A 15,738-nucleotide genomic window follows, 5' to 3' on the forward strand; every position below is an offset into this window, starting at 1 on the left:
AGAACTTCCTCCCAGTGTTCTTCTTGGGGTGCGTGCATGAACTGGCTTACAAACCCTACAACATAGGCAATATCTGGTCTCGTATGTGATAGATAAATCAATTTCCCAACCAATCGTTGGTATTTCCTCTGTCAGTCTGCTTTGCCTCTTTCCTCATCTGCAGTTCGTGGTTTTGAATTATTGGGGTATCTGCTTTACAATCCACCATCCCAACTTCAGCCAACAAATCCAGCACATACTTCCTTTGATTTATGAAGATTCCCTTCTTCAACCTTAGCACCTCTATTCCCAAAAAATACTTGGTAGTCCCAAATCTTTCATCTCAAATTAACTGAACAAGTTTTTTCTTAGCTCGGCCATTTCTTCTTCGTCATCCCTGGTGATAATCATGTCATCCACGTATATGATCAAACATGTGATTTTTCCTTCTCGTTTCTTGATAAACAATGTGTGGTCGGAGTGTGGTCGGAATTGCTCTGCTTCTATCCATATTTTTTCATCACCTCCGCGAACCTCCCAAACCATGCTCTCAGAGACTGTTTCAGCCCGTATAAAGTCTTCTGCAGCTTACATACTTCCCCTCTTTGAAACTCGTTTGTGAACCCAGGTGGGGGCTCCATAAAACTGGTTTTGGCAATTCTCCATGTAGAAAGACATTAGTCACATCGAACTGTTGAATTAGTAGCAATCGAGAATAGCACTCTCACAGTGTTAATCTTTGCCACGGGTGAGAAAGTCTCGGCGTAATCTACACCATAAGTTTGGGTATATCCCTTTGCCACAAGCCTGGCTTTATATCTCTCTATCGTGCCATCTGGCCTCCATTTTATTGTGAACACCCATCTACACCCGTCACCCATCAGCCCTTACTCCTTCCGGTAACTTGCCTTTGACCCAAGTATCGTTCCTCATCAATGCCTTCATCTCAGTGAACATTGCCTCTCTCCAGTGTTTATGTTTCATTGCTTCCTCCGCCAATTGGGGAATCTCTTCTTCCTCGTATAAGGCAGCTTAAAAGGCTCTTGCCATTTTTGTAAGATTTCCTTGCACAAAGTTCGCCACTCCGTATCGGCTCTTCTTCCCAATCTTTTCGGGAGAATATATTTTTGGTGGGACCTCTCTTGTACTCCAATAAGGAAGAACATATCCTCCAGTATCGCTGGCAATTGTGTTGTCTTCTTCTAGTGGTTCTGCACTTATCGGGTCAGTAGAAACCGTAATGGGACTTGGTTCAGTAATTACCTCGGATATCGTTGGAGAAGGATCGAGGGGTTGCGGATGAGATGACTCTATTGGCGAGACCTGCTCAGTGGATAGAGAACTCGGCAAAATAGCCCTGTAACTTCGGGAGAAGGGGTGCCTCCTCACAAAGGCGGTCGCAGTGACCAGGCCCGGGCGACTGTTTACCAAAAACACAGGTCTCCGCAAAGTCGTAAGACCATGTATGGGGGCTGACGCCTGCCCAGTGCCGGAAGGTCAAGGAAGTTGGTGACCTGATGACAGGGGAGCCCGCGACCGAAGCCCCGGTGAACAGCGACCGTAACTATAACGGTCCTAAGGTAGCGAAATTCCTTGTCGGGTAAGTTCCGACCCGCACGAAAGGCGTAACGATCTGGGCACTGTCTCGGAGAGAGGCTCGGTGAAATAGACATGTCTGTGAAGTGAACTGACTCTGTTAGATCCTCAATCGAAGAATTTGGAAGTGGCACAACCCAACTAAGATAGTCCGCGGAATTACCGTGATCACTCTCCCCCTGACTACGAAGGTGGGTGGGGTAAAAGAATTCAGTTTCTAGGAAATTACCATTCATGGTGGTGGTAATTTTCTGGTATTGGGGTCAAAACATCGGTAGCCCTTCTGGTTTACCCCGTACCAACGAAGACACATTTGGTAGCACATGCGGATAGTTTGGTTCTTTCATGTTTTGGGACATGAACATAGACTTCGGGTTGAAGGTTCAGGTGTTGAGGGATTGTGGAAAATTTGGACAGGATATCGAGAGGAGTTTTTTTGTTAAGGATTTTTGTTGGTAGGCGATTCATGATGGCCAGAAATGTGTTGGGACTTTGGATTCAATCATTAGGGCTCGGGTTATTTCTAGGATTGTCCTATTTTTCTATTCCGCTACCCCATTTTGTTCGGTTGTATAAGCACAAGAAGTCTGGTGAACCATTCCCTTTTCTTGAAAAAATTGTGTCATAGAGCTATTAACAAATTCCCTCTCATTATCAGATCGAACAGTTTTGATGGTGATATGAAATTGGGTTTGAACCATTTTAAAAAACAAGACAAACTTATCCATAACTTCAGACATATGTTTCATAAAATAAATCCAAGTCATCCTAGTACAATCATCAACAAATATCACAAAGTACCGAAAATTTCCCCCACCATCAATAGGTGCGGGACCCCACACTGTACCAAGGAAAAAATAGAATTCATACGAGTGTTTGAGAGTTTAAAAGATTGTCTCTGGCTCTTGGCCAAAACACAAGTCTCACATGAAAAATCAGTAGGAATAGAAAGGTTCGGAAAAAAGAAGTTTAAAATAACCAGGAAAAGGGTGTCCTACTCTTCGGTGCCACAGCCAAATTTCTTGTTTCGTGGACCCGTGAGCCAGCATCGAACTGCCAGTTTGAGCTATCTCATCCACGTAGTAGAGTCCATGCTTCTTAGTGCCACGCCCAAGAATCCTCCTCGTCCGAATATCCCGTAAAATGCAAAAATCAGGATGCATTAAAAGAGTGCAATTCAACTACTTCATCACATCACTTATAGACATCAATCGTTGAGACAAAGTCGGAACATATAAGCAATTTCTGAGTTTGAGAGTATGAGAGAATTCAATAGTACCAGAACCCTCAACAGTAATCAATTCCCCACTTGCAGTCTTAATATATGTTTTTATAATTTCACTCATGTTACTAAAATCACTCTTATCCGGGGTCTTAGTATCAGTCGCCCCACAATAAAAAATCCACCCCTTTGTTGTTTCAACCTCTTTACTCACAAGAAATGCAGCGGATAATTTTTCTAACGGAGCAAATGGATTTTTCGACACATAATTGCATAGGCTGGGGTGCATTTCACGTTTTTCACTGTATTGGGGGGTCAATATATGAATTCAGATAATCTGGGGGTTTCTTTTTAAGATAATGGGGTTTCATTTCTAAATTCACATAATCTGGGGTAAAAAAGCATAAATTAGAAAAAGGGTTAGGGTTTGGTTTAAAACCAAACCCGATACCTCCTCCTGCCGCCGCCATCTCTGCCCGTTTGGCGAAATTGCCGACTCCCCGGATGTTGCCGCCGCCGGTTGAAGCCTCTCCAGTCACCGCCAACCTTTGATTCCCATGATTTCCGGTCTGGCCTCGCGGCTGCCCCTCCTTTGTCACGCCGACCGCCATTTTTGCCTGGGGTTGAGTGGCTCTCATTTTCTGTCACTTCTCCCACCATTTCGAGTATCCCAATCGCTTGAAACACGTTTCGTATGTGTGCTTCGGTCTCTGGCAGTGGCTGCACCAGAGGTTTGACTTGTCCTACCGGTTTCCCGGTCGGCCGGTAGTTCCGGGGCGTTGAAGTCGATCCCGAAGCGGCGGGCGATTGGTCTGAGCGGCAAGCCCGTGTCCAATTTCCCCAAATGATGATACGGCATTCCCGCCGTCAGCATCTACAGTGGGTGGAGACGACGCCGGTGGCATGATTCGACGTCGAGCCGCCTCCTTCTTCACCCACCCGTATGCTTCCTCCACTGATGAGGTCGGTTCCTCCTTCAAGACGTCCTTTCAAATTGAATCGTACTCCTGATTCAATCCGGTCAAAAATTTAATCAATTGTTTCTCATTCGAGTGTGTTCGAAACTGATCAATTCCTTTATCGCAGCAACTAATCGGCTGCTTTTGGCTTCTGTCGATGTTGATCCAAAACCAGTGGATCCTCCGGTAATAAGTTTCCAGATCGAGGTTTCCCTGTTTGATGTTTATTGCCTTCTCTTCTAGATCGTAGATATGATATTTTTCAGCCCTGTTCTCGAACGTTACATCGAGGTTGTCCCATAGTGATTTCGATGTCAGATGATGGGCAAAATCAGCGATAATCTCATCCTCGATGTTTTCTACGATCCAAGAAAACACCACCAAGTCGTCTTCTTCCCAATCGTCGTATCCTTTGCTTCCCGGTTATGGAGGGTTATTTCTAATTTGCGAATAGGCACCTCGCCCTCCGATCTTGACTTTCATAAGTCTTGACCATAGTGGGTAATTCTTTCCATTTAGCTTGAACATCACAGTGACATTCTTGTTGTTCTTCAATCTTGTTTCTACATCAGTTTTGATGTTCTGATATGTAGGTTCTGGTTTTCTGATTTGGTTCTGGGCTAAAACAGGTCGAGAAAGGTATAATCGGCTATGATGAAGTATTCTCTGAGCCAAAAAACGTTCTTGCTCATGATACCATGATAAACTGATCGGTAAAGGAGGCTGTATTATTCATTGATATGTGACTTTGTACATTAGGCACTATTATATAGGCTTAGGAAAAACTATACAAGGAAAACCTAATTACCATTAATTACATGATTCAAATCTCCTATGATTGGTATAATATAATCCCGCGTATCTTCCTCCGGATATGGCGAGATACTCCGTGATCTTCTTCCAGCATAGGGATTTTGAAACACTAGTTCTCATCCAATCGTCGCTCATAGGTGTTCCTCATCTATCATTTAATTTGGTGATTACATTCCTGATCTCATGCCATGCCCCTACGAGTCTACGGGGATGCTTCCGACTTTTAGTATTATGACTCCATGGACGACTCCTTCATGACCAGTTTCCACATATAATTTAGATTAGTATTGTAGATTTAGATTAGGAGATGAATTACATTTAATTCATAAGCCAAGAACCTGCCATTGCATCCTCTCATATTTCAGTTTTCATATAGCTCAACATATGACCCATGTAGCATATTTTTCGTAACTTAAGACATACATACCAATCACTCATGCTTACTTTTATTTTAAAAAAAGGGATAGTGGTCTCTAATATCATGGAACTTTTAAAAAGTTGTGCTTTTCTCAATAACTTTTAATTTGGCAAATAATATCATAAATTTTATCCGAGTTTGTTATTTTTCATCAGTTAATAAATTTCCCTTTTCTTGGTATGATGGAATGGAATGGGGAATGGAAATGGAGATGGAATGACAATTCCATTTCATTCTTGTGCTTGGTAAGCACAAGGAATGCAATGGGAATGAAATTGTTATTCCTTGATTGATTCTATTCCTATGTTTGATAACTACAAATACCATAGAAATGGAATGGAATGAAATATGAATAATTAATATAATGATTCTACTAAAACAAACATTTATTCAAAAATATTTTTTCCAAATACGCCATTTTTCTTGTGTGTGTATTTGAGGTGTTGTGTATATACCTGTGGCGGTGTGTGTGTGTTTATATGTGGTGGTAATGTGTATGCGCATATGTGTTATTGTGCATGTGTGTGTGTGGTGGGGGTGTTTGTGTGTATGCATGCATATGTTTTAGATGAATGCAGGGACTTTATTGTATACTCCTTTTGTCCGTAAAATATTGTCCATGTTTGACTCGGCACGAGTTTTAAGAAATATGAAGAGAAGTAAGAAGAAAAAGTTAGATGAATGCAGGTTCCATAATTGTATACTTTCTCCGTCCCAAGATAAATGAGCCATATTCCTTTTAGGATATCCCACTATAAGTGAGTCATTTTCCTTTTTGGCAATAAATCATTTCTCTTACTTAATTCTCAACCTACTTTATTCTCTCTTCACTCCTCTACTTTTTCCCCTTTCATACTTTATTCTCTCCACTTTAACTATTTAAATATAAATTCATTAAATCCCGTGCCAAAAAGAAATGCTTTGCTTATCTTGGAAGGGAGGGAATATTGATTTTATAATAGAATGTGAGTATAATGTGTTAGTAGAAAGGGAAGTACATCTGCTAAAAATTAAAAAAAAAAACAAATATGAACATTAAATTGTAGATGGACCGAAATAACAAATATGCTATGATATTATATAGACGAAAGAAAGTATACTATATCTGAAAACATTAATATACCATACAAAAAATCACAATTACAATGATAAAATACATAGCAGTATCATACCAAGTAGGGCCTTATGGGGCTTCTTGGTATGATGGAATGGAATGGAGATGGAGATGGGAATGGTATGACAATTCCATTCCATTCTTGTGCTTGGTAAGCACAAGGAATGCAAAGGGAATGGAATTGTTATTCCTTGATTGATTCCATTCCTATGTTTGATAACAAATAATATAGAAATAAAATGAAATGAAGTATGTATAATTAATATGAGTATCACACAGAGCTTTGGTGGTTTGGTGGTATGCAAAATCGGCAATAATATCGCTTTCGATATTGTCTATAATCCATGAGAAAACCACTAGATCGTTTTCCTCCCAATCGTGGCATCCCTTGTTGTTCGGCTCTGGTGGTTCATTGGTTATGTGGGAGTATCCTCTCCTTCCTCCTATTGCGACCTTCATTAGCCACGACCATAAAGGGTAGTTCTTCCCGTTCAATTTGAACGCCACGGTAACGTTCATGTTCGTCCTCAGTCTTGAGGATTCGTCCTCTAATCATTTACACCAAACTCAAACCCAAAAGAATATTCCACATCCATCTACTTTTTATACCTTTTCAATTACACCTACATAGTTATTTAAATTACACATTAATCCCACAACATTATATATAAAAAGTTAAATTAAATTAAATAATAAAATAAATTTCTTATTATATATATTAAATATACTTTATATTAAAAAGATACACTAATTTGAAAAAATTAATATACACTTCACATGCTATGATAAAATTAAAACATAAATTAAAACATATTTTACAATCACAATTACAAAAAAAACATACCACGATATAGATATAAAATTTAAAAAATTCAGGACTCCAAATTTTTGTTTGTTCCCACAACTGATCAACCAGTTAGTGCAAGTCCAGATGAGCTTTTATTTGGTCATATCAAGTAAAATACTTTTGATATTGAGCATCTTCATTTGTTATTGTATTTTTTTCATTTTTATTCACATAATTAAATAATAATGGAACGGAATGAGGAGAGAATGGAATGGAGATAAGAATGGAATGAAGGTGGGACCCTTGTGCTTGGTAAGAACAAAAAATGCAAAAGGAATGGAATTGTTATTCCTTGATTGATTATATTCTATAAGTACAAATAATATAGAAATGGAATGGAATGGAATGAAATTTGAATAATTAATTTGTTGATTCTATCAAAATAAATATTTATTCAAAAATATTTTTGCCAAATACACCATTTTTCTTGTCTTTGTATATGTGGTGTTGTGTATATAAGTGTGGTGGTGTGTGTATATGTGGTGTTGTGTGTGCATATGTGGTGGTAATGTGTGTGCGCATATGTGTTACTGTGCATTTGCGTGTGTGTGAGTGTGTGTAGTGGCGGACGCCGAAAAAAATATTCGCAACGGCTTTATTGTATACTCCTTTGTCCGTAAAATGTGGTTTGTGTTAGACTCCGCACGAGTTTTAAGAAATATGAAGAAAATTAAGTAGAAAAAGTTAGTAGAATGTAGATTCCATAATTGTATACTCTCTTCGTCCCAAGATAAGAGACTCATATTTTTTTTGGGATATCCCACTATAAGTGAGTCATTTTTCTTTTTGGCAAAAATCTTCTCTCTTACTTTATTCTCCACCTACTTTATTTTGTATTCACTCCTCTACTTTTCTTTCTCTCATACTTTATTCTCTTCACTTTAACTATCTAAATATCAATTCATTAAATCTCATGCCCAAAAGAAACGCTTCGCTTATTTTGGGACGGAGGGAGTATTGATTTTATAATAGAATGTCAGTGTAATGAGTTAATAGAAAGTGAAGTACATCTACTAAAAATGAAAAAAAAAATATGAACATTATTTTGTAGATGGACCGAACTAACAAATATGCTATGATGTTATATAGACAAAAGAAAGTAATACTATATTTGAAAACATAAATATACCAATACAAAATATCACAATTACAGAGATAAAATACATAGTAGTACCATACCAAGTAGGGCCTTAAGGGACTTCTTGGTATGATAGAATGGAATGATGAGGGGATGTAATGGAGATGTGAATGGAATGAAGGTGGGAATGAAATGACAATTCCTATCCATTCTTGTGCTTGGTAAGCACAAGGAATGCAAAGGGAATGGAATTGTTATTCCTTGATTGATTTCATTCCTATATTTGATAACTACAAATAATATAGAATTGGAATGAAATGAAATATGAATAATTAATATGAGTATCCTACAGAGCTTTGGTGGTTTGGTGGTTGAGCAAAATCGGCAATAATATCGCTTTCGATATTGTCGATAATCCATGAGAAAACCACTAGATCAGTTTCCTCCCAATCATGGCATCCTTTGCTGTTCGGCTCTGGTGGTTCATCGGTTATGTGGGAGTATCCTCTCCTTCCTCCAATCGTGACCTTCATTAGTCGCGACCATAAAGGGTAGTTCTTCCTGTTCAGTTTGAACGCCACGGTAACATTCCTGTTCGTCCTCAGTCTTGAGGATTCAGCTGCTGCTTTTTCTTCATATGTGTCTGGAATTTTTGTGTATAGGAATGAGTTTCTGGGTTGATTTTATCCTTTTAGCCGTGTTTTGGTATGAATAGGGCTAGGATGAAATTTTTCTGAGCCGTAAAGATTGGAGGAGAACTAGTTTCAAAACCATAGTTTGTTTATGATTGGGAGAAGAAATAATCAACTTATAAATATTTATATTTCATGTGTAATGTGAAAATATTTATATAATTGGCTCGACTCTCTTATTTATAACAATATGCATTCCAGGAAAGAACCGACAAAGATGAAGCTGACAATTCAGCTCGACCAGATACATGACAAGTAATTAAAATAAGGACTCAATTGGACCGATACGTAAACAGTCATGGCAGCGCCTGCATGCGAATCAAATTTGTACTAGTAGTATAAATTTGAAATTATTAGCATCCATATATAGTTATTCAAGACAAACGAACCACAATAGGGCTCCGAACAGAATGAGTGGGAGAGGTCCATTTCAAGAATCCTTGGACGAAATTGGTATGCGGAGCAGAAGTGAGTCGACTGAATGTAACCTTGTACTGCAATTTCTGTTTTGTCTCGGAGAAGTTGAGCGTGGTGGGATTCACACGAACATCAACTCCGTGGGGTGGGGAAATCTCCACCTTGTATGACGAGTCAGGGTCGCCTACGTTTGTGACGGTCCTGGTGTAAACATGGGAAGTTGATTTGCCACTGAAAATGATAGAGAATGAAGGATAGTTTAGCTCTGCTTCTGCTATCTTCGATTCGACTCGGCAATTCACCCTCCAACGTACAACCTTCTCCACTTGGCGATCCGTGTAGTTGAGACCGCACAAGTAAGAAAGGTAGTCTTGGGACTGGATGTCGTAGACAAGTCCGGGATCTTGAGCTCTTGATGGATTCGCATGACCTGATCCCGTGGCAAAGATGTCGGCCGGGAGGAACCCCTCGTCCTCAATTGGATTACCAGCGAGGTTCACATCGTCTGCCGTGGTCATAATGGCGGACTTGATTGCAGCAGGAGACCAATCGGGATGCACGCTCTTGAGCAGAGCCGCCACACCGCTCAGGTGCGGGCACGCCATTGAGGTACCGGAAATTATGTTGAATGTCGATTCTGTATTGGTATTGCCTTCGACGGAAGTGTGCCATGCTGAAAGAATATTAACTCCGGGGCCTAAAATGTCGGGTTTCACGATTCCAGGGGTTGGTATGCTAGGACCCCTGGAAGAAAATGAAGCGACGACTGGTGCACGCTCATCACCAATCACAGTACCTTGGGAAGAAATAGTGGCAATGGGTGTTGCCGTTGAACTTATGTAAGCTTTGATCTTCAATCCCGCGGCATAGCTGAAATGTGTTGTTGGCCCACCAATGGTTAAAACTTTAATGGTGTTTCCATGTGTCTCATTGTTTATGAGAATCACGCCGGCAACGCCACTTGGAATTACTTTTGTTCTGTCATCCTCACACACAACTATCTTACCTCGGATGTCGTTTCCCCTGTAGTCGGGCGCATAGACAAGCAGGAAGAACTTTCGTGGAAAGTCATAAACTGATTCACCATCCACCTCTTGATTGTTTCCTAGCACTGCTATTGCACTCAATTTTCTGTCCAACGTGCTTGCTCCAACCGTCAGAACCCAAGGTTCCCAGTGTCCCACAGATGAGGGAAGAGGCCCGCTGTTTCCAGCAGCGAAGCTAACGAAGATACCCTTCTCCATCGCACTGAATGCACCAATTGCATAATAATCATCATACAAGGTTTTTATCTGTGTTGCATCCGTATAGCCTATAGATATCGACAGCACGTCGACTCCATCTTCAATTGCTGCATCCATTCCAGCAAGGAAATCTGCAGCTCCTACAGAATTATTCTTTAGCACTTTGTATATAGCTAAATGAGCAAGTGGTGCAACGCCAGCAGCAGTGCCGTTAGCCTTGCCAAAAAGATTTGCGCCTTGCACAAAGCGTCCAGCAGCAGTGCCCGCATGTGAGTTCCATGGCCATTATCGTCAAGGGGGCTCTGGTCCCCGGCGTTAAAGTACCTTGCTCCAATGATTTTGTTGTTGCAGGCTGTGTCGCTGAATTGACACTCGCCCTTCCACCTAGCTGGTGGAGGTGGCATTCCTTCGTCGCTGAAGGAAGGATGCTCAGGCATCACTCCGCTGTCCAGCACGCCAATAATCACACCTTTACCGTAATTAGAGTCTTTCCACAACCCCGTATTCTGCTTCAACCCCAAGAAGTTGGGGGAATGTGTTGTTTGCAAAGACATCAATTTCTGGAGCTGTGCTGAGATGAATCCCTTCTTCTTCTCCATTTCTTTCACATGTTTGGGTGAAAACTTTGCAGCAAATCCCATCAACACATGGCGGTACGAGTAAACGAGTTGCGCCTCGTCTTCACTCGAGCTTGTTGTAGTTAATGTGCAGCAGAAAAAGTTTAATTATGTTTTTTGTTTAGAGTGTCATTAGTAGGTTGGCTGATTATGACACTAGTCATTAATTCTCTAGCATGTGTTTTCATTTCCTAGAAAAGGATTGGTCATCTTCAAAAGGATTGCTATGCCATGAGTACAAGGATTGTTGGTTCAAGGACAAGCCGAAATGCCACAAATGTAGTCGGTTTGGTCATCTTCAAAAGGATTGCTACGCCAACAATCAACCACAACAGCAGCAGCATGCAAATTTTTTGGAAGAAAAGCAGAGTGAAGAATATATGTTTTATGCTTCACAAAGCAAAAAACAAAAAGATGAAGATGTGTGGTACATTGGCAGTGGCTGTAGTAACCACATGACAGGTGATGAGTCCATCTTTGTGAGCATTGATACATCTGTAAATTCTCAAGTTAAGATGGGAATGGTGTTCTTGTCAAAGCCCATAGAAAAGGGACGATAAGTGTTGACACGAAGAAAGGGATGAAGCGCATAAGTGATGTGCTACTTGTACCAGATTTGAGGCAGAATTTGTTGAGTGTTGGACAACTTATTGAACATGGATACACTGTCCATTTCGAAGGAAATTCATGTGTCATACTAGATAAAGAGGGGGCGAAGCAAATTGTGGCAAAAATTCAAATGGAGAAGAGTCGCAGTTTTCCTCTCACATTCAAGTATGCTGAAAATATGGCAATGAAAGCTCAAGTAATGGATGAATCATGGTTATGGCATTTGAGACTTGGCCACTTGAACTTCAATAGTCTTAAGCTACTACACAACAAAAATATGGTCCATGGTCTGCCAAAAATTGGAGAAACACAGCAGCATGTCTGTGAAGGTTGCGCACTTGGAAAGCATCACCGACTACCGTTTCCAAAAGGAGTTGCTTGGAGAGCAAAGGAACCTCTAGAGCTTGTACACACCGATGTGTGCGGACCAATGTCAATAAATTCTAATGGTGGAAACAGGTACTTCATTCTCTTCATTGATGATTTTACTCGTATGACGTGGGTTTACTTCTTGAAGCAAAAATCCGAAGTGTTTGAAGTCTTTCGGAAATTCAAGCTCCTTGTGGAGAATCAAAGTGGTCGTATCATCAAAGTGCTAAGAAGTGACAATGGAAATGGAAAGGAGTACACTTCAAATCAATTCACCAAGTATTGTGAAGAAGAAGGCATTGGAAGACAACTAAGTGTTGGATACACACCACAACAAAATGGTGTATCCGAACGCAAGAATAGGACGGTGATGGAGATGGCAAAATCAATGATACATGCCAAAGGATTGCTTAAAAGTTTTTGGGCAGATGCCGTTCTTACAGCAGTATACTTGCTGAATCGATGTCCAACAAAAGTTGTGATGGATAGAACTCCAACTGAAGCATGGAGTGGAAGAAAGCCATCAGTGAAGCATTTGAGAGTTTTTGGGTCAGTTTGCTATGCCCAAATTCCAAAAGAAAAAAGGCAAAAGCTTGATGAAACAAGTGTGAAATGTATACTTGTTGGCTATAGCAACATGTCCAAAGGCTATAGACTATACAACTTGAAGACAAGAAGTGTTATCACAAGTCGAGATGTGATATTCGACGAAAATGCAAGTTGGAATTGGGAAGTAAATGAAGTGCAGAAGAATGGATCAATCATTGATGAAACAAAGCAAGTTTCAACTGTCGAAGATGAGGGAGATGGTGATGAAGGTACTGACATTTCATCCCCAAATGATTCAAGCTCCAACTCGGATCCAAGTTCGTCCACATCATCATCAAGTCCTGCTCCTAGAATGAAAAGCTTGCAAGATGTCTATGAGAGATGCAATGTTTGCCTCATAAAACCTGAAAATTTTGATGAAGCAATGGAGCAAGAAGCTTGGCGAAAAGCTATGCAAGAAGAAATTGATGTGATCGAAAAGAACAAGACATGGGAGTTGGTCGAACGCCCACGAGAAAAAGAAATCATTGGAGTGAAATGGGTCTACAAAGTTAAAGTAAATGAAGATGGATCATTTCAAAGAAACAAGGCAAGACTTGTAGCAAAAGGCTACACACAACAGCCCGGAATTGACTACGACGAAACATTTTCGCCGGTTTCACGTTTGGATACAATCCGGATGCTCATTGCTCTTGCAGCTCAAAAGGGGTGGTTATTATACCAACTTGACATCAAATCAGCCTTCTTGAATGGAGAATTGACCAATGAAATTTATGTGGAGCAACCTCAAGGTTTTGTAATTGAAGGTGCCGAAGATAAAGTTTATCGGTTGAAGAAAGCATTGTACGGATTGAAGCAAGCATCAAGAGCTTGGTACAGCCAAATCGATGCATATTTCATTGAGCACGGATTTGAAAGGAGCAAAAGTGAGTCTACTTTGTATGTGAAGACTCAAGGTACATCTACTCTCATTGTTGCTTTATATGTTGATGATTTGTTGTTTTGTGGTGATGATGAGAAGATGATACATGATTTTAAAATTGAGATGATGAAGAGATATGAAATGAGTGATATGAGGTTGCTACATCATTTCTTGGGTATGGAGATATACCAAGAAAATGATGGGGTGTTTATTTGTCAGAGAAAGTATGCAAATAATATTATGAAAAAATTTGGAATGGGTGATTGCAACCCAACTTTGATTCCATTGGTGGTGAATGAGAAAATGAAGAAAGAAGATGGTGAAAAGAAGATTGATGCTTCTATCTATCGAAGTATGGTTGGAAGTTTGTTGTATCTTTGTGCGACAAGACCGGACATTATGTTTGCTTCTAGTATGTTGTCATGATTCATGAATAGTCCAAGTCAAATCCATCTTGGTGCAGCAAAGAGAGTTCTTAGATACATCAAAGGCACAACAAATTTTGGGATCAAGTATGTCAAAGGTGCCCAAATTAATTTGCAAGGCTATTGCGATAGCGATTGGGCCGGATGTTTGGATGATATGAAGAGTACTACGGGTTACTCATTTTCTCTTGGTTCAAGTGTGTTTTCTTGGAGTTCAAATAAGCAGGAGAGTGTGGCACAGTCAACTGCCGAAGCTGAATATGTTGCAGCTACTATGGCGACATCACAGGTGTATTGGCTGAGAAAGATTCTTGGCGATATTGGAATGAAGCAGAAGGAGGCTACCGAGCTGTTTTGCGACAACCAATCAGCAATTGCTATGAGCAAGAATCCTGTTTTTCATAGCCGCACTCGATACATCAACATCAAATATCATTTCATCCGAGAAGCCATTGAAGAATGTGAAGTTCAGCTCACATTTTGCAAGTCCGAAGATCAAGTGACAGACATCTTCACCAAAGCACTTCCAAAGGAAAAGTTTTTCAAGTTCAGAGAACTTCTTGGTGTCATGGAGCAGCACATTAAGAGGGAGAACTGTAGTTAATGTGCAGCAGAAAAGGTTTAATTATGCTTTTTGTTTAGAGTGTCATTAGTAGGTTGGCTGATTATGACACTAGTCATTAATTCTCTAGCATGTGTTTTCATTTCCTAGAAAAGGTGTCTCGTATTCCATCTTTAATTAGTAGAGATGGAGAGTCTTTTGTAAGTTGAACCATTTTCATCTATCTAAGTATCAGACTTTCTCCATGAAAACTCACCTCCACAATAACTCCTAAAACAGAGACTATACAACCATTATCTCAATCAAAAACAAAGAGAAATTCTAGTGCCAATGATCTAACACTTGTTGTGGTAGCCGGTAGAAAAGAGCGGTACCAGCTCTCCAGATCTTCCGATTCAGAAGCAACATGTGCATCAGGTGCCTCAACATGGACAATGTATATTTGTAGACTATTTTTATTTGGTATCTGAGATGCAAATAAGGGCAGGCTAGTGATGCACAACAAGCAAACAATAATGATAGTAGAAGATAGGTGTGCCATTTTTAAATTTTGTTGTGTCGATTATGAATTCATCGTCACCTTCTTATAGAAAATCAATCAGTGAATAGCATCTTTCAATATCATGACTTATACAACAATTTGATTATATTTCTCCTTTCCCAGCTTGGCGTACGTTTTTGTGATGTGAGAGGTCTCACATTCAATAGTAGCACCATCTTTTAACAACTTATCCTTTTGTACGTCAAGCCATTTTTTATATTTCCAAACTATATTGCTTTCATGCATGCAATATTTACACGTTGTATTGCTTTCATTACTTATCCTCCGATTTGCTCATTTCTATCGTTTCCGACCTTGCTTGTCTTTTTGTATACTCGTACGAAAACGACCTGATTTAACCTTATTAAAATGACCTGATTAATTGTTTTGTATACTCGTACTTTTGCAAGTTTATAAATCACTACAGTTTTACATTTTTTTTCCCAAACATTCCGCAGATATACTACTTATTTCTATAGTCCAAATAATTAAACCATAAATACTATATTTTAGATTCATAGAAAAAATTAGATAACTATATAGTTGTGTTTCTATGACTTTTGTGGGCTTTGTTTTGAGATGGTCGTGGGCATGTTAACTTATTGACCTGCATTGCTTTCGTTGTAGTAAAACGTTGAATCATTAAATGGCGATCGATATTTCATCAAAAGAAACAGTCAATTAATTGTGATGATTATGTTTTCAATATATCCTCTAGACCTATACTAAAAGTAAACGGCTTTTAAGTGAACATAACTAATCAAA

At 39.7% G+C, this 15,738-nt stretch overlaps 2 pseudogenes; one reads left to right on the forward strand and one right to left on the reverse strand.

The window, feature by feature from the left end:
• LOC125194521 (subtilisin-like protease) overlaps positions 1–15,738 on the forward strand; it is a 35,680-nt pseudogene that overhangs the window by 5,047 nt on the left and 14,895 nt on the right.
• Positions 9,058–15,022, reverse strand: LOC125194225 (subtilisin-like protease; annotated as a pseudogene).

Source organism: Salvia hispanica, chromosome 4 (assembly GCF_029641045.1).
Source record: "Salvia hispanica isolate PSC_SH4W2 chromosome 4, Shi_PSC_v1, whole genome shotgun sequence".
Taxonomy (NCBI): Eukaryota; Viridiplantae; Streptophyta; class Magnoliopsida; order Lamiales; family Lamiaceae; genus Salvia; species Salvia hispanica.